At 38.1% G+C, this 26,649-nt stretch overlaps 1 protein-coding gene across 1 annotated transcript in view; it reads left to right on the top strand.

The window, feature by feature from the left end:
* Positions 1–26,649, top strand: part of TDRD15 (tudor domain containing 15) — a 513,320-nt gene that overhangs the window by 108,497 nt on the left and 378,174 nt on the right. The window contains exon 5 of the mRNA XM_032353201.1: positions 2,382–2,540. The gene's annotated coding sequence lies outside the window, so the exon portion shown is untranslated. The remainder of the gene's footprint in view (positions 1–2,381; positions 2,541–26,649) is intronic.

Below are 26,649 nucleotides of genomic sequence, written 5' to 3'. Positions count from 1 at the left end.
AATGGAAATTTCATCATAGGTCATGTATATCATCAACTTTACCAGATACTGCCTAGCACTCAAAGTAGATAGTCACTGAAATTCTGACGAATAGTAATGAGAGTTCTAATTGCTTAATTTCATTGCCAACATTGACTCATTTTAGAAGTTTTGTCAATCTGATGTCTTTGAAGTGGTTTCTCTATTTTATATTTCTCACATTTCTATTACTAAGGTTGAACAGATTTTCCTATTTTTATTGGCATTGGTTTCCCATTCTAAAGGAATTCTATTTGTATTTTTTACTACATCGCATTTGAATTTTAGCATTTGTATGGGCTCTTTGTATGTTGTGGATATATACTTTACAGTATCTTGTGTTGAAATCTTTACCAATCATCCATGCCTCATTAAAATGCTTCAAAGTGTAGGGATAGAGGGAACACTCCTCAACTTCATAAAATCTATCTATGAAAAACCCACAGCAAATATCATCCTTAATGGCAAAAAACTCACAACCTTCCCTTTGAGATCAGGAACATGACAAGGATGCCCACTCTCACCACTCTTGTTCAATATAGTATTAGAAGTCCTAGCAACAGCAATCAGACAACAAAGAGAAATAAAAGGTATCCAAATTGGCAATGAAGAAGTCAAACTCTCTCTCGTCGCAGATGACATGATAATTTATATGGAAAACCCAAAACACTCTACCCTCAAACTACTAGAACTCATACAGCAATTCAGTAATGTGGCCGGATACAAAGTCAATGTCCAGAAATCAGTCGCTTTCTTATACACTAACAGTGAAAATACAGAAAGAGAAATTACAGAATTGATTCCATTTACTATAGCACCAAGAACCATAAGATACCTGGGAATAAACCTAACCAAGAGGTAAAGGATCTATACTTTAGGAACTACAAAACACTCATAAAAGAAATTGAAGACACAGAAATATAAAAGACCATTACATGCTCATGGAACAGAAAAATAAACATTGTTAAAATGTCTATACTGCCTAGAGCAATCTATACTTTCAATGCCATTCTGATCAAAATTCCACCGACATTTTTCGAAGAGCTGGAGCAAACAATCCAAAAATTTGTATGGAATCAGAAGAGACCCCGAATTGCTGAGGAAATGTTGAAAAGGAAAAACAAAACTGTGGGCATCACATTGCTTGATTTCAAGCTTTACTACAAAGTTTGATCACCAAGACAGTATATAGTACTGGCTCAAAAAATTACACATAGATCAGTGGAACAGAGTAGAGAGCCCAGATATGGACCGTCAACTCTATGGTCAAATAATCTTCAACAAAGCAGGAAAAAATATACAGTGGGAAAAAGTCTCTTCATTAAATGTTGCTGGGAAAACTGGACAGCTATATGTAGAAGAATGAAACTCAACCATTCTCTTACACCATACAAAAAGATAAACTCGAAATTGTTAAAAGACCTCAGTGTGAGGCAGGAATCCATCAGAATCCTAGAGGAGAATATAGGCAGTAACCTCTTCGATATCAGCCACAGCAACTTCTTTCAACATATGTCTCCAAAGGCAAAGGAAACAAAAGCGAAGATGAATTTTTGGGACTTCATCAAGATCAAAAGCTTCTGCACAGCAAAGGAAACAGTTGACAAAACAAAGAGGTAACCTACAGAATGCGAGAAGATACTCGCAAATGACAGTACAGAAGAAAGGCTGATATCCAGGATCTATAAAGGACTTCTCAAACTCAACACACACAAAACAGATAATCATGTCAAAAAATGGGTAGAAGACATGAACAGACACTTCTCCAATGAAGACATACAAATGGCTATCAGACACATGAAAAAATGTTCATCATCACTAGCCATCAGAGAGATTCAAATAAAAACCACATTGAGATATCACCTTACACCAGATAGAATGGCCAAAATAAACAAGACAGTAAACAATGTGTGTTGGAGAGGATGTGGATAAAGGGGAACCCTCTTACACTGTTGGTGGGAATGTAAGTTGGTGTAGCCACTTTGGAAAACAGTGTGGAGATTCCTCAAGAAATTAAAAATAGAGCTTCCCTTTGACCCTGCAATTGCACTACTGGGTAATCTGTAACTTCTTAAAAAATTCTGCGGTTTTTATTTTTTTTAAGTTTTTATTTAAATTCGAGTTCACATGCAGTGAATATTAGTTTCGGGCATTTGTATTTTCCAAAGAAACAGCCACAGTGTATGTCTTGTTTAACGTGCTCTTCTAGAACTTTGTTACTCCCTCAATTGAGGGACGGAATCAATGTCACTTGCACTTAAAACTGGGAGGGACTTCATGACTGCCTTGACACGAGATTTGGCAGAACTGATATTATTTGACTTCAAAAGACAAGTTTCAAAAATGTAATTCATTTCTGCCAGGTTATCTTGGGATGCTTTCTCTTGGAGTCCAGGCATCATATTGTAAATAAATACAAGCAGACCTTAGAGAGGCTCAGAAGGTGAAGAACCAAGATCCCTGCCTGGCCCCCAGCCCTGATTAACCTCCCAGTTGACATCTAATACCGACTTGCCAGCCATGTGAGTAAGCTATCTTGAAAGTGGGTCCTTTACATTTTCTGCAGCTTTATTCAGGCATAATTGACAGCAAAAATTGTGTATATTTAAGGTGTACAGTGTGATGTTCAAAGTATGTATACATTGTGAAGTGATTACCACAATCAAGCTAATTAACTTCTCTATCACTGTCAGAGATGTTTGCATTCCCATGTTCATTGTAACATTATTCACAATAGTCAAGTTATATGAAAAACCCAAGTGCCCATTGGTGGATGAATGGATAAAGAAAATACAATATATGTGATGTATGTGTAATATACACAAATGGAAAATATATGTACACACACATGCATACATACAAAGCAGAATATTCAGTTTTAAGGAAGGAAATCTTGCCATTTCTGACAACATGGGAGGACCAGAAGTCATTATGTTAAATGGAATAAGCCAGACACAGAAAGACAAATACTGCATAATCTCACTCATTTGTGATCTAAAAAAGTCAGACTCAGTGTTCCTGGGTGTCTCAGTCAGTTAAGTGTCGGACTCTTGATTTTGGCTCAGGTCATGACAATGAGCCCTGTGTTGGGCTTTGCACTGGGTGTGGAGACTGCTGAAGAGTCTCTCTCTCCCTCTTCCTCTGCCCATCCCCATCCCACTCCTGTTCTCTCTCTCTCTCTCTCTGATCCTACCCCCGAATAAAACAAAAATAAAGTCAAACTCATAAAACCAGAGAGTAGAATAGTGGCTTTCAAGAACTCGCAGCTAGGGATAAGGGAGATATTGGTCGAAATGGTGCAGAATTTTAGTTTGCAGAGTGAATAAATTCTACAGATCTAATGTACAGCATGGTGACTATAGGTAATAATACTGGATTATAAACTTGAAATTTGGTAAGAGGCTTAATTGCGTTCTCACCATACACACATGCAAAATCAAAAGTGGGTCCTTTACTTTTGGTCATGGGACACCAGATGTAGAGAAGAGGGAAGACATCCCCCACCAAGGCTTACATAAATTATGGGTTTGTGAGTATAATGAACCATTAAGTTTTGGGGATAGTGTGTTAAGCAGTAAAAAATACATGACATAATCAAGTGTATCATTCTTTTCCTTCACTCTTTGTGCATGTGCATTCTTGTTATTTCCTACATCAAAACCATAAAGGTATGGATCTGTTTTTTAATCTATAAGCTTTAAAGTTCTGCTGTTATCTTTGGTTTATCTACCTATGTTAGTATAAATTGGACCCCCACTTGATATAATAATATATATAGTCAAGTGGGGCTCTAATTTTGTTTAATTATATGAAGAGTATTTCTAACACAATTTACTGGTATCTATCTATATATTTTAATGCTACCTTTATCCTATATATATTCCCATATACTTGTGAGTCTATTTCTGAGTTCCTCATATTTTTCTCCAGTTGGTTTGCTTATTTCTATGCTACTGTCACATTGTCTTATTTGATGTAGCTTTAGAGTCAGTATACACATCTGTCAGAACATATTTTCCTATTTGATCTTTTTATTTATAATTGTCATGACAATTTTTGGCCTTTGTTCTTTAGTATTAATTTTAATATTACTTTGTCAAGTCCTATAAAATACTTTTTTGATATTATTTGTAGGTTATTTTTATAAATTAAATTGTTATAAATTACATAATTAAGAAATTAAAATAGCAAATGGATAGACATATAGGTTTATAGAATAGAATACAGAATTCAGATGTATTCACAAATATGTAAAATTGCATGTTTTAATTATTGGTATAAAGGAGCACATGTGTCATTTTTGGAATGATTCATGTGCAATAAAATATACCAGTTTTAAGGGTGCAGGAACACACACATTAATTAGGACGTTACCTTCATCTCAGAAAGTTTCCTCATGCCTCCTTCTAAACAATTCTTTCCCACCCAAAGGGTGGAAAACTGTTCTTGTATCTGTCACCATAGAGTAGATCATTTTCTCCTAATCTTCATGTAAAGGAAATAATTAAATATGTATTTATTTGAATCCAGTTTTTTTGGTTACTATAGCGTCTGTGAGACTTGTCCATGTTGCTGCAGATGACAGTGCATTTTTTCATTTAATTACTGAGAAGTAATGCATGCCATAAATATACCATAGTTCACCCATTCTCTTGTTGATGGGCATTTGGATTTTTTCCAATTTTTGACTATTATAAGTTACTAAGAATATTCTTGTACAATTTTTTTTAAGAGTGAGAAAGAGTGAGGGGGAGAGGGAGAGAAAGAATCTTAAGCAGACTTTACACTCAGCATGGAGTCCAACACAGAACTTGATCTTATGATCCTGAGATCATGTCCTGAGCCAAAATCAAGAGTTGGATACTTAACCAACTGAGCCATCCACCTGCCTCTCTTGTACAATTCTTTATGTGGACATGTTTTCATTTATCTTGAGTAAATACTTGGAGTGAAATTGCTGGATCACAGGGTAGGTGTTAATTTCAATTTTTAAGAAACTGCTAAACTGTTTTCCAGGATGGTTTTAGTATTTAAATTCCCAACAGCAGTGCATTAGAGTTTTAGTTGCTCCATATCCTCACTATCACTTGTGTTATTAATCTTAATTTTTACTACTCTAGTGATATGTGGTGGTATCTAATTATGGTTTTAATTTAATTTTTTTTTTTTTACTAGTTATGTCAATGTCTTTTCATGTGATTTTTCACTGTTCAGAGATCTTGTTATATTAAGTATCTCTTCCACTGTTTATCCATTTTTAAACTTTGGGTTGTTTGTCTTCTTCCCAAATTGTAGGATCCTTAAAAATATATTCTGGACATCATTTATGACAATGATTTTACATTTTTTGATGGTGTCTTTCAAAGAACAAATACTATAGAGTTGATGAAACCAATTTATCATTTTTTCCTTTATGAACTTTGGCATGCTATGTAGGGAAGCTTTTTTTTTTAATAGGTTTTATTTTTTAGAGAAATTTTAAGTTCACAGCAAAATTGAAAGTCAGGCATAGAGAGTTCCTATGTAACCTATGCCCCCATATATGTATAGGCTCCCCTATTATTAATATCCCCCACCAGAGCGGTACAGTTGTTAAAATTGTTGAACCTACATGGACACATCATAATCTTACAAGGTCCATGGTTTACATTGGGGTTCACTCATGGTGTTGTATATTCTTTGGGTTTGGACCAATGTATCATGACATGTATCCATCATTGTCATGTCATACAGAGTAGTCTCCCTGCATCTAAGGAATCATTGCCTCCCCCAACATTTTGAATATTTTTCTTTCTATTCAGTTAAAGTACTAGTCTTTATATTTAGGTTTGTGATCCATTTCAACTTTTTTGGGTATGTACTGAAGCAAGAGTCAAGGTTCATATTTGTTCCAAGTGAATATGCAGGTTTTCCAGTACAATTGAAAAGATTCTCCTTTCAGATTGGATTACCTTGACGCCTTTGGCAAGAAAACCAATTGAGTATATGTGTGAATATATGCCTGGGCTCTGTGTGCTAGTCTGAAGATTCTTATGTCACTATCATACTTTCTTGATTCTTGTAACTTTATGATGAGTCTTGATGAAAGATAGTGTCAGTCTTCCAGCTTTGTTTTTTTTAAAAATTATTTTGGCTAGTCTAGGTACTTTGTATTTTCATGTAGATTTAAAATCAGCTTGGCAATAATTTCTCTGACCTAAAATCTGAAACCAAATATTTCATACGTTTGTCTAGTTTTTATTTTTTTTTGTCATTTGTTTGTTTGATTATAGTGAGAGTAAAACCTTTGTGCCATTTCCAAAATAATGTTTTTAAGGGTTAAATTTATTTGTCAACTCGGATAGGCTGTGTTGCCCAGCTGTTTGGTGTCACATTCATTTAGATATTGCTCCGAAGGTATTTTGAAGATGTGACTAACAGCTAGAGTCTGTTGACTTTAGTAAAGGAGATTGCCCTCAATAACATAGGTGGGACTTATTCAGTTAGTTGAATGCTTTAAAAGCAAAAACTGCAATTTCCTGAAGGAGAAATTCTGCCTCAGGATTAAATCGTATACCTGAAACTAGCATTACACTGTATGTTAGCTAACTGAGATTGAAATAAAAACTTAAAAAAAAAAAAGGAAAAGGACTTTCATGTAGAAATGATGTCTGAATTCTACTCCACGAGTCTGTCTTATAGATTTCAGTTTAGAACCTTAACTGATACAGAAGGGCAAAAGACGTCTTTTTTTTTTTTTTTTTTGGTAGTCAATCACATCTCATAGTGAATTTTTACATTGACTTACTATTATGTGTGGCATCAATATGAGAGGAAAGGTAATGATAATTTTTTATAAAGGAGAAAAGTAAGAAAATTTCATGGAAACTCCCCAGAAAGGACAGTTCTTAGGGTAGGAAGCTGAGGTTGGAATGACTGGGCACATGCATCCTGTCAGCAGTGTACCTTCTTCTAAGCATTTCACACAACTAATTGTGCCTCATTTTTATGTACCAATACCACCTCTGAGAGAGTCCCTGGTGCTTTGCACACATATGTCCTCAAAGAAGTCACAGTTTAGTGAGACAGTCACATAAACAGCACAAATGGAATGCTATGACATGGCCATATCAAGGTTACTGTGAAGACATGTTTGGAGGCATGGACTGTCCTTTAATCAAGCATATGAAGTGTATTACCAGTGATGGGAGATATTCAAGACAGCAGGGAGCTAAGAAAATAGCAGGAAGCCTCAACTTATACCCTGCCCATGACTGACAGGACCAGGCCTTGTATATGCCACAGATCTCTCTGGAGGGCAAGCCATATGTCGGGGAGCCTTCTACATCCTTGCTTCCCCAGTGTAGAGTTTCCTTGGCTGTGCAGTGTTGCACAGGGAAAATGTCCCATGGGATTTATTTCCTTGGAGAAATACCCCTTGCTTATGTATAGATACACACAAAAGCCCATACTTACAGACATATGCAGAACTGATCTGCCACAGCCAGGAAATTCTACTGAGAAAAATCTCATGATTAGGATCTCACTATCTGCATCTTACCCTGGAAGCCATTCTCCATGGGTGAATAACTGGGCTTTGGAGTATATATCCCTGTGTTTCAGGGATGCAGTGAATACTGCAATACTTTCAATACTCTGAAAGCTGTGTTGGTGCATGAATTATTATTCACAGGAAGTAGAAACTCAAGACAGGTGTTGTGTTTCTAAGATCTTTGAATCAATTTCAAATTTATCATCGTTGATGTTAAGATGATACCTATCCTCAACAAGAATTTTACAAGAAGAAGTAGGTTTTCACTGGTCCTCTTGTGACACAGTTTCTGAATTTCTCATTTTTTGAATTAGTGAGAAGTGGCAATGAGGAGCCTAAAGGATATCTATTACTTCCATGTCCAGATTTGTGAAGGGTGTGAGAAAGTAAATAGCCCATCATGTAAGTGGACTGTAGGGGAATGACGTGCCTTTCTGGGGCAAAATAGAGCAAGAAGACATAGCATTTGAAGATACATGTATGCCTGTGAAACTATTACCATTACTTAGGTATACAGGCAAGCTCAGGACATTGTAAGCATTAAATACCTACAGCTTTTTGCATCAGTCCTTTCCCAACAAAGTGGTTTAAAAACAAAAACAAACAAACAAAAAACAAGACATAGGTAACAGTTACTGAAAGGATTGAGGATATCAGGGATTTTGTTGATGATAGACCATGATTTCCAGAGGGCTTGGTGAAAGGAAGTTGAGGATGAGTGAAAGATGGGGTCAGATTAGGGGACTTGAAGAGCCATAGGGAGGGGATGACATGAAAAATTTTGTCATTTACCCAGATTCTCAGGCCAAGTCTTGTTAACATCCTCTCTAGCAGCAAAGAGGGAAATCCTACCTCTTTTTACTTCCACTGCTACTAACTACTCTAAGACTTGCCTCCCCGGCCCCCACCCCGGCTGGACTTATAACTGGCCTCTCTTCTGCTTTCGCTTCCCTCTTTGTTTTTCTCCACACAACAACCAAAGTCATGTGTTAGGAAGCATATTCAGATGGTATCATTCTCTTGCTCAGATGCCTCTGGAGGTATTCCCATCATGTTTGGAACAAATGCAAACCCTTACTAAGACTTATATAGACTTCTATACTCTAGCTCATAGCACTTACCCTTCCTCGCCTTATTTCTTACTGTTCTATTCATGTCATACTACAGGTAGCCACACCAGACACTGTGCATGCTCCTGTCTTAGGGGCTTTGCTTTTCCTATTCCCTTTGCTTGGAGTGCTTTCCTCTAGATATTCATGTGGCTTATTCCCTCATTTCTTTAAATTTGTTCAAATGCCATCTTACCTGAGTGGCCATCCATGATCACCTTGCCTAAAAAACACCTTCTTAGCATTCTCTGTCTCTTTGTCCTGCTTTTCCTTCATAGTACTTAACATAATACTATGTTTATGTTTGCCGACTACCCTGATTCTCCCCCCACTGCATGGATGTTCTATGCAGAGATTGACCACTGCTAAATGAATTCTCTTGCAATAAATATTTCTTGAATAAAAGAACGAATGATTGAATGAAATGAATTTACACTTTGTAATGTTTCTTAAAATTTGTATTTTAATTCCATTTGCTGCTTCTTTCATGTCAGGGAGCTCTCTGTGGAGTCACTTCTTTGCTTGAGAGACTATTTTTTCTTTTCTTTCTTTCTTTTTTTTTTTAAACTGTGATTCAAGCCCATCTATCACTCTATACCTATATCATCCAACCAGAAGCTACTGTTCCCATATTTGTCTGTCTGTCTGTTTTTTTTTTTTGTTTGTTTGTTTGCCACTAGATATTTGCGTATCTGTATCCCTACTCTTCCCTTCTGAGAGCTGTGTAGAGCTTGAAACCTGTCCCATAAAACTTGTCACTTAGTCATGTACTTTCCTTTTTATTTTACAGATAAAACTTAGGGAGATTACTGGATACTTCAGGAAAATTTTAAGGTGAAGAATGTCACATGTCTCTTAACTCTAGTGCCCAAGATTTGTCTCTCCAGTAGGATTTTTAACTAAATAGGGAATAGATTTTTTTCATATGATAGGTTTTTCTAGAGTCAAAATCATTTGCTTTCTATCTATATTTTAGAGACTTTCTCCATTTTGCTCAATATCCAGGTACCTATTATTAAGGGGAGGAATAAAAGGACTGCATGGTGTGTCTAACTTTGGGCCTTAGAGAACTGCCAAGAACCCTAATGTTTTTTCCCTTAGTTATTGGAAAAATTTACCATAAGCCTAATTTTTCTAGAAAAACTGAATTAGCTAATCATATCTTACTCTAATTTTTCTCTCCTTTAAATCCGCAAGAATTCTATATTCTTAGCTATCATTCCTTATTATGATAGTCAGTATCTGAAAGTATAGATCCCACCATGACCCCATTCTGGTGGGGAATATTTCTATCCATTATGGGGGTAACAAATATTTTAATTAACAAAAGACCTATTTTCAGTCAGGTGTCATATTTTAACAAAGCTGTCATCCAGTAACATGAAACATATTTCAATGCAGAATTAATTTGTTTTATAATTAATGTTAAATCTTTGGTGTCAAATGGGTATAATAATTTAATGGTAATAATTAGATTTTATTGTAATTAGCTTAAAATGAAGAATACATTCAGAGTCATGCAGAGTAATGCTGGAGTTGATTTTTTATGTATGTATTCTCTATAGCAGAAGACTACCATAAAGATGTCAGTTCTGACCAAAAGAGTCTATAAATTTAATGCTGATTCAAAACAAATTGGAAGCTTAAAAATATTGACAAATTGATTCTTGCTTTCATCTGGAGGAAAAAGTGACTAACCAATGGCCAGGAAATTTGGGAGGAAAAACTGGGGGATATTCTCTTATTAGATATCAAAGTATGCTATGATGTGCATGTAATGAGATTAATGTATGGCAAAAGAATAGGTAGATAAATCAAACAGAAGAGAATAATCATAAACAGAGTCTAGTTTATGTTAGTGTTTTATGTATGAAGGAATCAGCACTTTTAATCAGTGAGAAAATCTTGATTATTTAGTCAATGATCTTGAAACAATTGCATTGAATTAGCAATAAATTTAAGTAAGTCCAGCTGGACTGTGGTGGATTGGGTGAGCCTGGTGATGGGTATTAAGGAGGGCACGTATTGCATGGAGCACTGGGTGTGATGCATAAACAATGAATCTTGGAACACTGAAAAAATAAAGTTAAAGAAATGTGTTTGAGGGCATCCTAAAAATTTATAATAAAAAGATTTACAACATTGGCTTCTGAATTTAGCTCATTGCCTATTTTTGGCCATCCCACCCCCAAAGTACTTTCTTCTTTCACAGAATGGACCAGAGTTAGGTGACATTTCCCTAAATGAACTGATAGCCTAGTGGCTCTATTAGATATGTTTGTTCAGGTCAGTCCTGAAATCCCCACTGCTGGTATCACTTCATTCTTTGGCTCCCTATTTATTTATTTATTTATTTATTTATTTATTTATTATTGTATTATGTTAGTCACCATACAGTACATCATAATTTTTGGAGTAGTGTTCCATGATTCTTTGTTTGCATAGAATATCCAGTCCCCCATCCTTTAAAAAATGAAGAGTTCCCTTAAAAACACTGGACAGTGGCAGGCCAGTCCTTTTGGCCTGTAGCAAAGAGGACAATATATCTAAACATAATTTTCCTAAGGGTTGGGTTAGTTTCACTCCTGAAACTAACAGAGTTTTGGTTCTTGAACCGATGCTACCAACCCCACTTATTATAATTCCTGTCGGTTCAGAAACTCTCTTGTCTTTCTTCTCTTATTGGATTACATAAAGTTCACCTGACTTTCTGTGACAAGCAGATCCTATCATGCTAGTTTGTTATGGTCTAAGATACAGGCCTGGCATTATTTTTTGGAACTCACAGAGGTAAGAGTAAAAATGTGTCAACCCAGAGATATGATTATACATGGGCTCTGTTATTTTGGTGTTATCCCCATATCCTGTGGAAATGAGAGGTTAAGTCATTCCACAGATAACTCAGTGTGCTATACAGAATGTGAAGAGCAAACCGGGGACTATACAGGCTCAGAGAAAGGAGAGTTACCTCCCATTAGAGAGGCATAGGATGCTTAAAGGAACAGGGAGCATAGGGAATGTGTAAGATTTCAATGAACAGAAGTGATAAGGAAAATGTAAAAAAGTGTCCTGGATCTCTTCTTCTTATAGAGGTCAGGTGACCTCTAGGATGCAAGGTCTGCATGCATGGGGTACTTGAAGGTACCTGAAAATGTATGATTGTTCTGTAAATTCTTATTTAAGCAGAGAAACATGAAAGGGGGATAAACAGAGCCAGAGAAGTATATATCACTGGGGTCTGAAAGATAAGTAGGTATATAATGCCAAGAATAATAAGAAAAGAGAGTGCTGTAGGACTTTCAAAGACCTTCAACAGAAATCAGAAACAACAGGTTCCCTGCCTGAGAAGTCTGAGATTCTGACTGAATCTTGTCACACACGCATAAAATATTTTTTCTCAAACCATGACCTCTTTCTAGAATATCTTTCACTGTCTCTGTTTGTATCCTGTCCATTCTTCAGGGTTCAAAGTGTGTCTTTCATGGTGTCTTAATTAATAACCCACAGTAGTGGTGTGTTAATTCTATGAGCTTCTGTGGCTTATAATACCTCTTTCATGTACAGCATCAATTGCACATTTCCTTGTTGCTTCTTTATGATTATATATGCTCCATGTACCCTAAAGAATGTAAGATCTGTGTTCCTATCACTTATCTAGCACCATGCTGGAAACATATTAACTATGCAATTTGTGAGTAAATGAAGAATTTCAGATAGATTTTTGTTTAGATTAATGGATGTATTACCATCTCCTAAGGGGTGTTTTGGAAATTTGTGGGGAACACTTTTGGTTATAATGCTTAGGGGGAATCACTGACATTTAGTGGACATGAACTAGGTATGCTAGATATCCTATAATATATGGTATACTCCCATATAATGAATGATCCCATGTCTCATATGATTTTTGAATGACCCACCAAATATTCAGGTAGGTGAAAAACATTTTAATAATTATTTGAATCTAGAAGCAAACAACAAGAAAGCGTGTGTGTGTGTGTGTGTGTGTATACAAAGTTTATACTTGTACCATTTTACTGTACACTGAATTTTGAAGGAATGCAAGCATTATGTAAATTGAGAGATAATTATATATTTTTGTTTTGTTTTTTTGCTTAGACTTTTACCAAGTGTTGGTTCACTATTTTGGAAAATCCTATCATTGAAAGCATTGTAGCTTATAGTAACTGAATCACCAGTACAATACCTTTGTGTAGATTTGTATTTGTAGGGGTTTCATTCATGGGGTAACCATCAGACTGTTTTATGTGTTCTTCAGTAGGCATGCCCAATAATTCACTTATTAAAATATGTGTTATTTTATTATAAATTCATTTTTATTTCTCTTTTAGATTACAGATGTTTTATTTTAAATTTGTGCACAGGAAAGGTATGTCGTCTTTGAAATTTATCTCAGGATAGTAAAAGGGGTGTTAGGTCTGATAAGGTTGAAAACTGTTCTTATAGATTATAAGGTTTTCTATTTATTAACCATGGAAAGTTCAGGTGCCTTGCTGTAGTTCCAGAAGAGTTGTCTAAGGTCTTCTCAATGAAAATAAACCCTATTCACACAATGGCTTCAGTTATAAGCTGACACTTCAAAATAGCTTGATGGATATCTAGGGGGTTGTTTACAATATAATCACTGGAAGTCACATGATAAATTAAAAATTTTCTAAGTGTTAAGATGATCAAATCTTCTAATCTGAGCACAATCCACACTTTAAGCCTTACCTACTCTCATTTTCAGGGCATCCCTCATGATTGTAACAGAACTGGAAAATTTATCATCTATTAAGACAGTGGTTCTTAGATTTTGTTAGTAACTGGTTTATATAATTGGCTGCTCCCAAGTTAGGGACATAGATATTTAAAATTGTTAGATCTTCTTGTTGGAGAATCCCTTTAAGTATGATATAGTATCCTTCCTCATCTCTATATAAGACTATATTATAGTCTTTGGCTTAAAATCTAAATTGTCTGATATAAGGATTGCCACCCCAGCTTTCCTTTGATGTCTGTTAGCATGGTAAATTGTTTTTTCCACCCCCTCACTTTAAATCTGAAGATGTCTTTGGATCTAAAATGAGTTTCTTCAGGGCAGCATATCAATGGGCCTTTTTAAAAAAAAATCATTCTGATACTCTGTGTCTTTTGATTGGGGAATTTAGCCCATTTATATTCAGAGTAACTATTGACAGATATGAATTTAGTGCCATTGTATTGCCTGTAAGGTGACTGTTACTGTATATTGTCTCTGCTCCTTTCTGGTCATGTTGCTTTTAGGCTCTCTCTTTGCTTAGAAGACCCTTTTCAGTATTTCCTGTAGGGCTGGTTTGGTGTTTGCAAATTCTTTTAGTTTTTGTTTGTCCTGGAAGCTTTTTATCTTTCCTTCTATTTTCAGTGACAGCCTCGCTGGATATAGTATTCTTGGCTGCACATTTTCTAATTTAGTGCTTGAATATATCGTGCCGGTCCTTTCTGGCCTGCCAGGTCTCTGTGACTAAGTCTGCTGCCAATCTAATATTTCTACCATTTCATGTTACATACCTCTTGTCCTGAGCTGCTTTCAGGATTTTCTCTTTGTCACTGAGACTTGTAAGTTTTACTATTAAATGATGGGGTGTGGACCTATTTTATTGATTATGAGGGGATTCTCTGAGCCTCCTGGATTTTGATGCTTGTTCCCTTTGCCATATTAGGGAAATTCTCTACTATAATTTGCTCCAATATACCTTCTGTCCCTCTCTCTCTTTCTTCTTCTTTTGGGATCCCAGTTATCCTAATATTGTTTCATCTTGTGGTATCACTTATATCTCAAATTCTCCCCTCATGGTCCAGTAGTTGTTTGTCTCTCTTTTGGTCAGCTTCTTTGTTTTCTGTCATTTGGTTTTCTATTTCACTAATTTTCTCTTCTGTTTCATTTATTCTAGCAGTAAGGGCCTCCATTTTTGATTGAACCTCATTAATAGCTTTTTTTATTTCAACTTGATTCGATTTTAGTTCATTTTTCCAGAAGCGAATTTTATTTCTCCAGACAGTGTTTCTCTAATATCTTCCATGCCTTTCTCAAGCCCAGATAGTACCTTAAGATTTGTCATTCTAAAATCTAGTTCTGACATGTTACCAATGTCCATATTGATTAGGTCCCTAGCAGTCAATACTGCCTCTTGTTCTTCTTTTTCTGGTGAGTTTTTCCACCTTGTCATTTTATCCAGACAAGAATAGATGAATGAGGGAATGAAATACTAAAGGGTAACGGTGACCCCAGAAAAATATACACTAACCAAATCAGAAAAGACCTGAAACCAGGGGGAGAAGAATAAAGGGGAGGAGGGAGAAAAAAAATGTATATATTACACTGATGAATAGAACAGAGCCCCACATTTGATTTTGGGTATATTTTGGTCTGTTAGAAGAAACTACCTCCCAAGATTTTAAAGAAAGAAAGAAAGACATATATATACAAAAATGAGGGTAAACACAATGAAGGGATGGAATATGACTGTAAAGATGAAAATTTAAAAAGACTCCAAAAAAGGAATTGTTAAGATAAGAACTTGGTTGAAAAAAAAGGAGGAAAGAATATGATCAGGCTAGAGCAAAGCTGTGTGCTAGATTTAGGATATATTTGGATCTATTAGAAGAAATTGTATCCCAAAATTTTAAAGAAAAAAAACCTATATGTATACAAAAACTAATTAAATACAATGAGGGGATAAAATATGACTATAACAATGAAAATTAGAAAAGATTTCTAAAACGATATTGATAGGATAAAATAGTCAAGAAACGTTAAAATAGGAAAGAAGAAAAATTTTAAAAATAGAATAAGAAAAAAATTTAAAAAATTAACTTTGAAAGACTAAAGGATCATGGGAAAAAAGCCATGAATTCTATGTGTTGCTTTTCCCTTGCTCTGGAGTTGTGCACTTCTTGTTGATCAGTGAACTTGGTCTTGGCTGGATGTACTCGCTGGTCTTCTGGGCGACTGTTGTAGTGATTCTCAAATGTTTTTGCTCGAGGAAGAATTGCACCGCCCTTGTGGGGGGCCAGGCTAAGTAATCTAGTTGGGTTAGTTTTCCATAGCTTTTGTTCCCTGAATGCTTTCCATACAGCTTTGGAGGAAGGAATGAGGATGGCAGCCTCCCAACCTCTGGCTGATAGGAGCCAAGAGCTTGGGGTTCCATTCCTCAGTGCACCCTCAGAGAAAAGCAGTCAATCCCTCTCATCTTCCTGCTCTCTGGCCGCACTCTGTGCTCACCCAGTCTGTGACTGAGCATTTCTGTCTGATGCACAGTCCCATCTGGTATCCAAACCCAGCAGATTCCTGCTGCGAGCTCCTATGCAGCTCCTCCCAAAAGAGGAAGGAGGGGGTCTGTCCATATAGGCCACATGTGGGCACCCTTCTCAAAGAGCAGTGGTTCATGCCTTGGATCATGGTTTAAAGTAATCTCAAGCAGAGAGCCTACTTCTTGGCTCTGTCTCTGTAACCAGCTTCCCTGCTCCAATACCTGGGAGCTCTGCCATCCTCAGACACCCCTGGTCATTTTGTGTCTCTGTGGGTCCTGAGACCACACTCCCCCATGAGGGCTCCACCCCCTCCCACTCTCCCCATCACCCCTCTGGAGTGACATCCCTCTGTGAAGCAGACTTCTAAAAGTTCCAATTTTGGGCCCACTGCTCTATCACTTGCCAGGAGCCGGCACCTTCCCCCGCAGTCAATCTTCCCGTATGTTGCTTCAGATTCACTTCTCTGCATGTCCTGCCTTCCAGAAAGTGGTCAGTTTTCTGTTCTTAGAATTGCTGCTCTTCTTTTCTTCTATCTCCTGTTGAGTTTGTAGCTGTTCAGAATGGTTTGATAACTATCTAGCTGAACTTCTGGGACCTGATGATATATTGGTCTCCTACTGCTCTGCCATCTTGGTCCTCCCTTTCTGATTGGTTCTTTTTTATGTTTCTTTCTCTTTGTTGAGGGTCTAATTGGGATCCTTGACTCTTTCCTTGAGTCCAGTGAGTATCATCACTACTATTATTTTAAATTCTCTATCAGGCATACTGCTTCCATTTTGTTATTTCTCTTATTGTGAATTTGTTCTGTTCTTCATTTGGGACATAGCCATCTGTTTCCTCATTTTGTCTAACTCTCTGTGTCTGTTTTTATGTATTAGGAAAGTGAACTCTGTCTCCTATTCTTGAAGGTAGTGGCCTTATGAGGAAGAGTCTGTAATGTCCTACAGTGAGATGCTCCCTGTTCACCAGAACTGGGCCCTTTAGGGGTTAATCCTATATGTGTTGCATGTGCCCTGCCATTGTCCTGAGCCACCTTTGTCTTCTGTCCAGTCATCTGCCAATAATTCTTGCCTATTATGGGGAGTATTTGGTCCCTGTCCTTTTACTGAGGCTGCTTTGGGCTTGATTTGGGTCAGACCTGGAATTTGCCAGAGCTGTGGTGCACTCAACTGCACGGAACTTTCCCTTTGTTTTCCTTTGAGAAGCTTTTGTTGGTGAGCAGGTCCTGCCGTCAGATCAGATGTCTGTCCCCAGCCCACTGCTGGTGCCAAGGTAGAGCATTTTGTGTGGTTATCTTCCCTTCTCCCTGGGGCAGGAGTCATTTTGGAGTGGTGCTGACCCATATCCAGTCTGCTTGTATACTTCCATGCTTGTGATGCTACTTTAGATGGATTCCTGTTGAGGTCAGGTTGGAGAGGTAGGTTTACAGGAGGACATAGAGGCAGGGTACCAGTGTTTGCAATGTATGATCAGTTCTGCTGTGGGAGGGGACCTATAGCCATTGTTTGCAGCTGAGCGGGTTCTTGCAGCTATCAGTGTATATAGGCTGGAAGGAAATGGCACTCACCAGTTCTTTTGTTCTTGGAGAAATTGTTCAAAGACTCCTGCCCCTTCAGCATATTCTCTGGGGTTAGTAAACATGTTCCTCCTGTATAGTGTAGGAGTTTTTCAAATTGGTGCCATGGTGTGTCTCAGCGGGGCTGTTTGTTATGCTGTATTTTTAAAGGTGGGGACTCAGTTTCCTATTGCCCTCTGCCTCTCCCAGAACTGTGCTTGACAGTTTATAAATTTCCATGTGTTAAGCCTCATTGATTGTAAGAATTTAAGAAGTTAAACCTTTCTGTTTTTGAAAACCAAATGTTATGGAGAATTCATCTTCCCAGCAATGGTTCTGTGTGTCTGGGCTGCCTAGTGTGGGGTTTGATTCTCTTCCCTCTCCATGCCCACAGAATCCATATCACTTGGGGACAGGAACCTCAGGTTATTCCCGACCCAATCTCCACACTTCCTTCCCTCTTTGATTTGGTCTCTTCTCAACATTTAGCTGTGGAGAGATTATTCTGCCAGTCTTCCCATAATTATCTAGGTTATTTACATTGATGTAGGTGTTATCTAGATTTATGTGTGGGATGAGGTAAATCTAGGATCCTGTCCCATCACAGCTTCTCTAATTCAGTATTTTTGAGGTGGAGCTTGAGATCTTACAATTTTAACACGTTCTCAGGTGATGCTGCTGCTGCTGTTTAGGAGCCCACATGCTGAGAACTGCTTAAGAGATGCTAGAAATTAATATATATTTGTCCCTGCCTTGGTCCAGTGTGGGCTTAAAGTAGGTAATGTGTACATTCTTCAAGGAAGAGAAGAAAGAAGAAAATCATGGAACTGGCAATGAGTCAAATACAAAAGTTCAAATTCAAAGATCTGATATATTTTCCGGGGTGGGGGATGGTATAGTGGCAAGTGTTTCAAATTTCTCTACTGCCAGAAATGTTGCCTATTTTAAAAATAGAATCACCTATGGCATCTTGAAAAGAACCACTAACTATTCAGAACTGTTGTTTGGGACAGAATTTCCATGGTTAGCTTGAGGAGTGGGCAGTCTGATGCATTATCATAAACATATTTTTAAAAAGATAAATACATAGGCATGTGCTATACACACATGTGCACACACATGGGATGGATTGAGTAACAGATCCACCATGTGCTTAATTTCTGACAGTTGTGTCATAACCATTTAATTTTAGGTAAATTACTCTAATTAAATAAAAGCCTTACTCAAGTTTTGCTTGTTCTATCAAGGTAGTTCATTTTTCACCTGCAGATACTAAACCGGGAAACAAACTGGATGGTAAGTGGATGAAATTGCCATCTTAAACTTTCTTCCCAAAGAACAGGGCAAAATTCAATTTTATTTATTGTCCTTTATAAAAATCAGGTCTAATAGTCACAATGAATCCTTCACACATGACCAAGTTATTTTTTGTTTCTGATTGTCTCCTACAGCGTTTATCTTAATTTTCTTCCATGTGTATAATTTCCCAGAAAATTTAGTACTTAATATTCTGATGGTTTTCAGTACATGTTTGTCTCCCCACTGAGACAGTAAGTGATTCAAGGGCAAAGTCTATGCCTTACACCATTTCTTTATCTTCCAGTGCTGAGCCCACATGAGGTGCTTAATAGCTATAGCAGTAGTTCTTTATGTGGGGTAGAGGTGAGAGAACATATCAGAATCACATGGGGAACTTTAAAAAAATACATGTATCAGAAAGACCCATATAATTCGTAAGGTGCAAGATTTTAATTTTTTATTCATATTATTGGTATTTCTAGTGATAATTTCAACCTGCTTTTTTCAAGATCTAGTACCTTCAATGTGGGAACTTGGCTTATGATTAAGTAAGCATCACAAAACCAATAGGTAAGTGATGGGTCGTTTTGTAGCAAATAATAGGAATACCAGTTCACTTATTTGGAGGGAAAAAAAGCTGAATCCTTTCTTTGAATTACATAAAAATTTATTCTTTCATTTACTTAGCTGAATATCCTACATGTTCCAACCACTTTTCTAGATTTTGAGGAAACAGGAACAAGCAAAACATACAGTGGGCTGCTGGTCTAGATAAACTTTCGTTGTAGTGGTCTATTGAAACTTTCATTTTATGGACCATTAACATACATGTTTAAAAATACATATACATACACATTTATATACAGGCACACAATGGATTTTAGCTTTTCCTAGTCAAAGTGCAGAAGGCAAGATAAAGAAATGGGGGAGAGGCAGGGGATATAAGGAATAGGGAAAACCTTTTTGATAAGGTGATAACTGGCCAGAAATTTTAACAAGGGGAGAATAGGGCATTCTGAGTGGAGGGAACAAGTGACTGCAAAAGTCTTCAGGAAGAAAGGAGCTTGTTTGGGTCTTTGATGTACAACATAGAGGCCAGTGAAATGGAGCTGAATGGGTGGGTAAGTTGGAAGGTATTAGGAGGCTGGTGGGGGGGGGTAGTCTGTGTCTTTGTCCTTAATGGTTGAGAGTAGAAATTGAAGAGTGAACTGGAGAAAGGTGAAGGGCTAAAAAAAATCCAGCATAGGCTCAGAAACATAGGCTTTTCCAAATACGTGAGTGACACATCCATCGCTCCTTCCATAGGAAGACTACTGGACTCTACTCAGAAGATGTTAATTCCCATGCCTCAGATGTTAAGCTGAGTGACATATCTAACAGTATTGGGCAGGATGTGATAAATGCCATCAAACACAAGGAGATCTTGGTGTCTGTCTTTGGGGGTGCTGTTACAAAATAACACAGACTGGGTAGTTTATAAACAACAGAAATTTATTTCTCATGGTTCTAGAGACTAACAATCTTATAACAGGGTGCCAGTATTGTCTGGTGACAGCTCGCTTTCGGGTTGTTCTCTTTTAGGTGTCTCATTGGATCCTCACATGGGGAAAGGGATGGGGAACTCTGTAGGATTTTCTAAGTGCACTAATCCCATTCATGAGGGCTCCACTCTCCTAACCTAATCACCCCCCAAAGGCCCCATGACTAATACCACTGTCTTTGGGAGTTCTGGTTTCAGCATATGAATTCTGGGAGGAAACATTCAGATCATAGCTGTGTCCAAAACAGAGAAGCAAGGAACATGTTTTTACATTGGGCACTATGTGAGCTAGAAGTGCCTTAGGGAAACCCCTCTGGATGTGGTAGAAGTGGCCTCATTTGTGGATCAGAGTGCTGCCCAGGACTTTCCCTTTGCACAGAAGTATGGATCATACACTTGGGGCAAGTTCCATCCAGAGGAGTGTGGAAGGATGGGTTTCATTCCCCTCAATACCTTTTGTTCTTTATTCTATCTGGGATGGATTCCTTTCATTATTATCAAAAATGAGAATTATTCTTGGATTGGCATCATATATAAACAAGATTTTAGACACCTGGAAGATGTAAGTCTACTTAGATGCTATAGATCTGCTCCTACCCTTCTAAGAATTGGCTCATTTGATTGTATGGGCTGGCAAAAGAAATTTGTAGAGCAGTTTGGCAGGCTAGAAATTCAGGTAAGAGTTGATGTTCCAAGTCTTGAGTTGGAGTTCCAGAAGGTAGCAGGCTGGAAACTCAGGCAGGGTACTATGTTCCATTCTTTTGTTTATTTAAAATATTCTCTATCTACATATCTTTAGCATTTATGGTTATTTTTTCCCCAGGTTTAATGAGGTATATTTTATGAATAAATTGTATATATTGAAAGTATAGAATTTGATGGAGTGTGTGTGTGTGTGTGTGTGTGTGTGTGTGTGTGTATTTATTTATCTTTAAACTCAGTGGTTACCAACCCCCCCATCCCAGTGATAAGAATGCTTAAGATCTATTCTCCCAGTGAATTTCAGGTATACAGTGCAGTCTGTGTTAAGGAGAATTCCTTCTTCTTTGAGGAATCTCAAGCTGCTCTTAAGACCTTTGCGGTCTAAAGATTTATTTATTTATTTAACAGAGAGATAGCACTATAGACAGAGCGGCAGGCAGAGGGAGAGGGAGAAACAGGCTCTCCACTGAGCAGGGAGCCCAGTGCGGGACCCTGGGATCATGATCTGAGCCAAAGGCAGCCGCTTAACTGACTGAGTCACCCAGGTGCCCTAGTCTTTGCTGTTTAGATGAGACCCACCAACATTATGGAGGTTAATCTGATAATTTACTCACTCCAAGTCTACTGACTTACTTACCAATTTATTTACTTGTTATTTATTTACTTACTGTTTATTTATTCACTGATTTGCTGATTTTCTTACTCAAAGTCTATATCTAAAAAATAACTTTACACCAACAACTAGACTGGTGTTTCACCAACAACTGGGCACTATAGGCTAGGCTAAGTTGACACATTAAGTTAACCATCACAGGGCACTAAACTGTCTTATATATTAACCAGTGTTCCTTGGATGGAGAGACTGGTCTTTGCATATGCAGTATAAGAAAGTAGTTCAGACTATGATCTCTGGAATCAGACTCTTGAATATGAATTGTAATCTGTACCATGTATCAGTTCTCTAAACCTTGAGTAATTTACTTAATCTATTTTTACTTTAACTTCCCTATCTGTAAAATATGAATACAATATTATTCATTATACAATGATTAAATTACTTAATATAGAGAAGAACAGTGTTATATGGAAGTGTTCAGTAAATACTAGTTTTAGTTATAGACATGAGTATCTTTATTAAATGGCTTTGGAGATAGGGACTGGGGTCCCAGAAAATAGGCAAAGATAAGTCAGTAGGAGGAAGTCTGGTGTGAGCAAGGGCAGACCTCAGCAAGAGGGTGAGGGCTAAGGAGGGAAAGAGTTAGTAAAGATGTGGAATGGGTTACAGCTAGTAGATTTTAGGAGTTCTTAAGTTTTATTTTTCAGTACCATAATTTCTCATGACATCCTCAGGTGTTAAAAAGTAGGTTAAGTCCTGCATTCTGTGTCAGTCATGGTTTGTGGTTAGGAACTAGAAACAACCATGTGTTTACATTCTCAAAGAAGTGGTATGATAGGGAAATGAAATATGGATCTGATGATTTTATTTTAATATTAAAGGAAAGAATGACTCAAGAATTGCAATGCTCAAGGACATTTCAATAATACACACGTGTCATTACTTTCCCTCTGACATCTTAGTCATCAACCATGCTTATTACTTACTGTCTTCCATGTTGGCCTGTCCTTTTCTATTTCTTGGCTTTTGTGTATATAACAATATTGCCTTTAGATATTTTGGGGGGGGATATTTTTTACTTTCCTTAGAATATAGAGAGGAATAATTAAAGAGGGAGAGTTGCAAAAAATAAGATGATTGGGATACTGTCTTGTAGCTTTGGTGAGGCTGAAGTTGGTAAAGAGAGATGGTTATGAAAAATGGCTAAATGACCTCGGGCATGTAATGATGAGGGCCTGGAGCAAAGCAGGTAAAACTTTGATTGCTTCCCTTAATTGCCCACCCTATCCCGAACCATGGATTCCAGGCTTAGCCTTACGACTCGAAAAGGCCAATTTGAGATTGGTCAGACTTGAGCACCTCGCGAACAGCTATCACAAGCCAAGTCACTGGTGCCCTGCAAAGAAATTAGCATTTATCACATTTCAGTAAAAATGATGTGGCCCAGTTAAATTAGATTTCCTTTCATTTACAATAGACTTAAAATCCTATTTAGCTATAATCCAGCTATCGTAAAATTGGTTACAAGGATCCTAATTTTCTGAGATATTGAAGCCTCCACATTCTATCAGAGCATCTTGATTTTATCCATTTTCATCCATCGTTAAATTTCTTATGGCTGAGAATGCCAGAGGCAGCCTACCTTTCCAATCCGCTGCTGCATTCAGCAGTAACTGGATTGAGATCAGAAACATTTATTTTATTCAATGCCTTATGTGCTCTTTTCTACTATTTTAAGCACTACTGAGGGTCAGACTGAAAATCCTTCTCTGATTCTAACTGTAATCAAGCAGGAAATGGTTTTATTTTATTTAAAACTAATACCAAGCCTAAGAAGACAATATCATTTCATACAGTGGGATTGAATGGCCCATTCTGCCATTGCTGAAAATTTAGTTTGCATATTTTACCACAAAACCCATGCTTGCATTGGTGTTTCACACTTAACATTCTTTCAGTCTTCTACTTGCATTGATGTGTCTCTTTTTTGGGAACCGGTTCAGGTTTGCCATCTTTAGGGACTTAGAGTTGCAGGTGATTGTACTGCTTCATGTGAATGCATGCTGTTTGAAGTTCCGTGCCACCTACACAGTCTGTTCATCCGTAGTATGATGTCCTTACATCCATGTGAATCTTGACTCCCCACCCAAATAGGGCACTTTGGGAATACCAAGACTATGGCTCAAACAGATTCACTTAGTTGGAAGAGAATACATGCTGATGGATTAATTTCAACAAAAGGAAGCCTTATGTGTGCAAGGGTCTGTATTTTCTGGGTTCCTGACATTAGGGTCCTTAAAATGTTGGTTAGATAGTGCTTTGAGGAGCTTCTTGCTCCCTCTTTCCCTCCAGTTTTCTCTAGGCCTTAATGCTTTCCATGTCAGTGAGCTCAACAGCTCAAGGTATGAGGTACAATGTGGTCTGAGAGGTAGGGATGGGATGGAGTGGGAGAGCTGTCTCATTGTCCATGCTGAGCTCATTGATTTCCCAGACACTGCAGTTTCTACTCCTGTAGAGCAGGGATTGACTTTGTCATGAATTGACATCATTCTTTCTCCCTGCCCTGCCTGCATAGTGGATACCTATGGCTTTCCCTTGGAGCCATCTACAAAGAGATGAGAAAGATAGGATTGGAACATAGTGGGAAATTTGGGTTGCTTTGATTTAGAGCAGGAGTAGCATTTGTGATCCTGATCTTGTGCTTAGTATTCTCAGGTGAGTCAGGGAGCTGGTGCACACCAAAGCATATCACCACCAGTGCATATCACTGAGACAAAGGGTGACTGAACACAGTCTTTGAGTCCTGCTCTGTTGGAGATGCTAGGGTTTGGGGTGCAGAGACTTGTCCAGTATGGTACCTGCATTTGAGTTGCTGGACCCTCTATCTGGGAGCCTAGTACTAGGCTACATGTCTTCTGAGTTCTAAAACTCAAAGCAGAGGAAATCTCAGAGGCATGTAGTGGCGTTGGAATAGAGACACATAGGAGGAGAATAGAGACAAGGATAGGAGGATAAGAGAAAATGAAACTTTGTTATTCAAAAACCTGATGAGCTTTCCATAAGCCAGATGTATAAAACTGAAAGTGTTTTCTGGGAGGGAAAAGAAGCAAGGGGCAATAACACTATGGTGTGACTTGAGCTGTGTTTGGAGAGCATGGAAGGTGTGTGAGCCCCAGCCAGAGGCACTTGACAAGTCAAGGCTTCTTGCAACTGAAGAAGCAGAAGACATGGAAAAGACAGACAAAATGCCTTTCTTTTTCAAACTTATTAAGAAGAATCAACAGGGTACCAGCAGAAAGAAGTGTTTGTTGTTCCCAAAGTTTAGGTCAAATGTTTTTATCGCCTTTATTTTATCATTATTTTTTTTCAAATAGCCCATTATGACAACATGAAGAAGGAATCTTCTGGGGCTTGCTCTGGCCTCAGTCATGCTTTATCTCAGAAAATACACTAGAGGAGGGGTTAGATGGGAGCCTAGGTTGCCCCCAGTACCTTCCTCAATTACATGGGGGCTGGGAATCTCTGATTATAGCCCTTTGCCAAGGAGACTTCCCTCATGCTGGACCCATTATGGTTCCCTTCCTTCCTTTCACACGTTTTTGTCCTACTACATGGCATGCAGGATATGGAATGCTCCAGGTAGAGGGAACTATCCTCTAGAGATAGCCCTGACCTAGCTTGGGATCTGGCTTACCTCTTTTTTTTTTTTTTTTAAGATTTTATTTGACAGAGAAAGTGAAAGAGACAGTGAGAGAGGGAACACAAGCTTCAGCAGTGGGAGAGGGAGAAGCAGGCTCCACACTGAGCAGGGAGGCTGACATGGTCCTCAATCCCAGGACCCTGGGATCATGACCTGACCTGAAGGCAGACGCTTAACAGCTGAGCCACCCAGGTGCTCCCTGGCTCACCTTTTTGTTCTCCTTGCCTACTTAGGAGCTCATGGGTCTTTCTCAGGAAGGCTTGTCATCTCACCTTCCATCAACAACCAGCCCCATTCTCCAACATTGGTTAAAAATGTGATGTTGGCAGGGTTAACATCAGAGGGCAGAGTCAGTGGCCTCAGGACAGTTGTATTTCTCCAACTGTCTTGGAGGTTATCTTTTAGAGAACACTGGGATTCTAAATACAATGGATGTGGGGCTTCTTTCTGAGTAAGCCAACAGAATTTGAAGGAAGGCCCTGAGGGAGGGTCAGGGCCGTCCAAACCCTCTCTCTTTTAAGCCCCTATTCTTACAGTTGGCTCCTCAAGCTCTGAGAGGCAGGGGTAGTATAATTGAGGCAACTCTCACAGTAAATGTCATGTGGGCCAGGCGCACTATCACTAATCACTCAGCAGAGGGTGAGCAGCTGGGTTCCTCCCAGCCTGCCATAGAATAGCCTGGGATAAGGGAACCCATAGTTAGATCCAAGGGAGAATTTTTCCCCTTATTGTCCAGGCTTCTCTCTCTTGACTTCTTGCCACTCAGCTTGGCTGTAGCTCAGAGATGCTGTTCTGAAGTTAGGCCATCAGAGATAAGGTAAGATTTAAAGTCATAGGCCAAGAACTCCTGTGTCTGTTCTTTCAGGGACACTGAAAGCTCAGTTCTGTACAAAGCTCTTCCCTAATTTTCATTGCAGCCCTCTTACAGTGGTAACTTTTCATGGTGGCAACTTAAAAATGGTTGAACTGAGACCCTAGAATTAGAAATAACCTGAGTGTTGTTTAACATAAGAGCTGGGGTCCAGCCTCATGACCTCTGTCTCATTCATCTTTATACTTCTGCCACCTGTCAGGCCTTGTGCTATGTAGCCTTGAGAAAATTATCTTACCTCTTTGAACCTGATTTATAAAGTGGGTGATCATCACCAATCTCACAGGGTCTTCAAAAGAGTATATCAAAATAGAATATTTCACTTGGTATCAGACACATAGTAAGCCCCTCTGAAAATGGCAGTTACTAATGTAAGTTTTTGATCATGAAGCCTGGGTGACCACAGCTGCTCTTG

This window comes from Mustela erminea, chromosome 7 (assembly GCF_009829155.1).
Source record: "Mustela erminea isolate mMusErm1 chromosome 7, mMusErm1.Pri, whole genome shotgun sequence".
NCBI lineage: Eukaryota > Metazoa > Chordata > Mammalia > Carnivora > Mustelidae > Mustela > Mustela erminea.
Note: the sequence above shows the minus strand (reverse complement) of the source record. Positions and strands in the feature narration are given on the sequence as shown.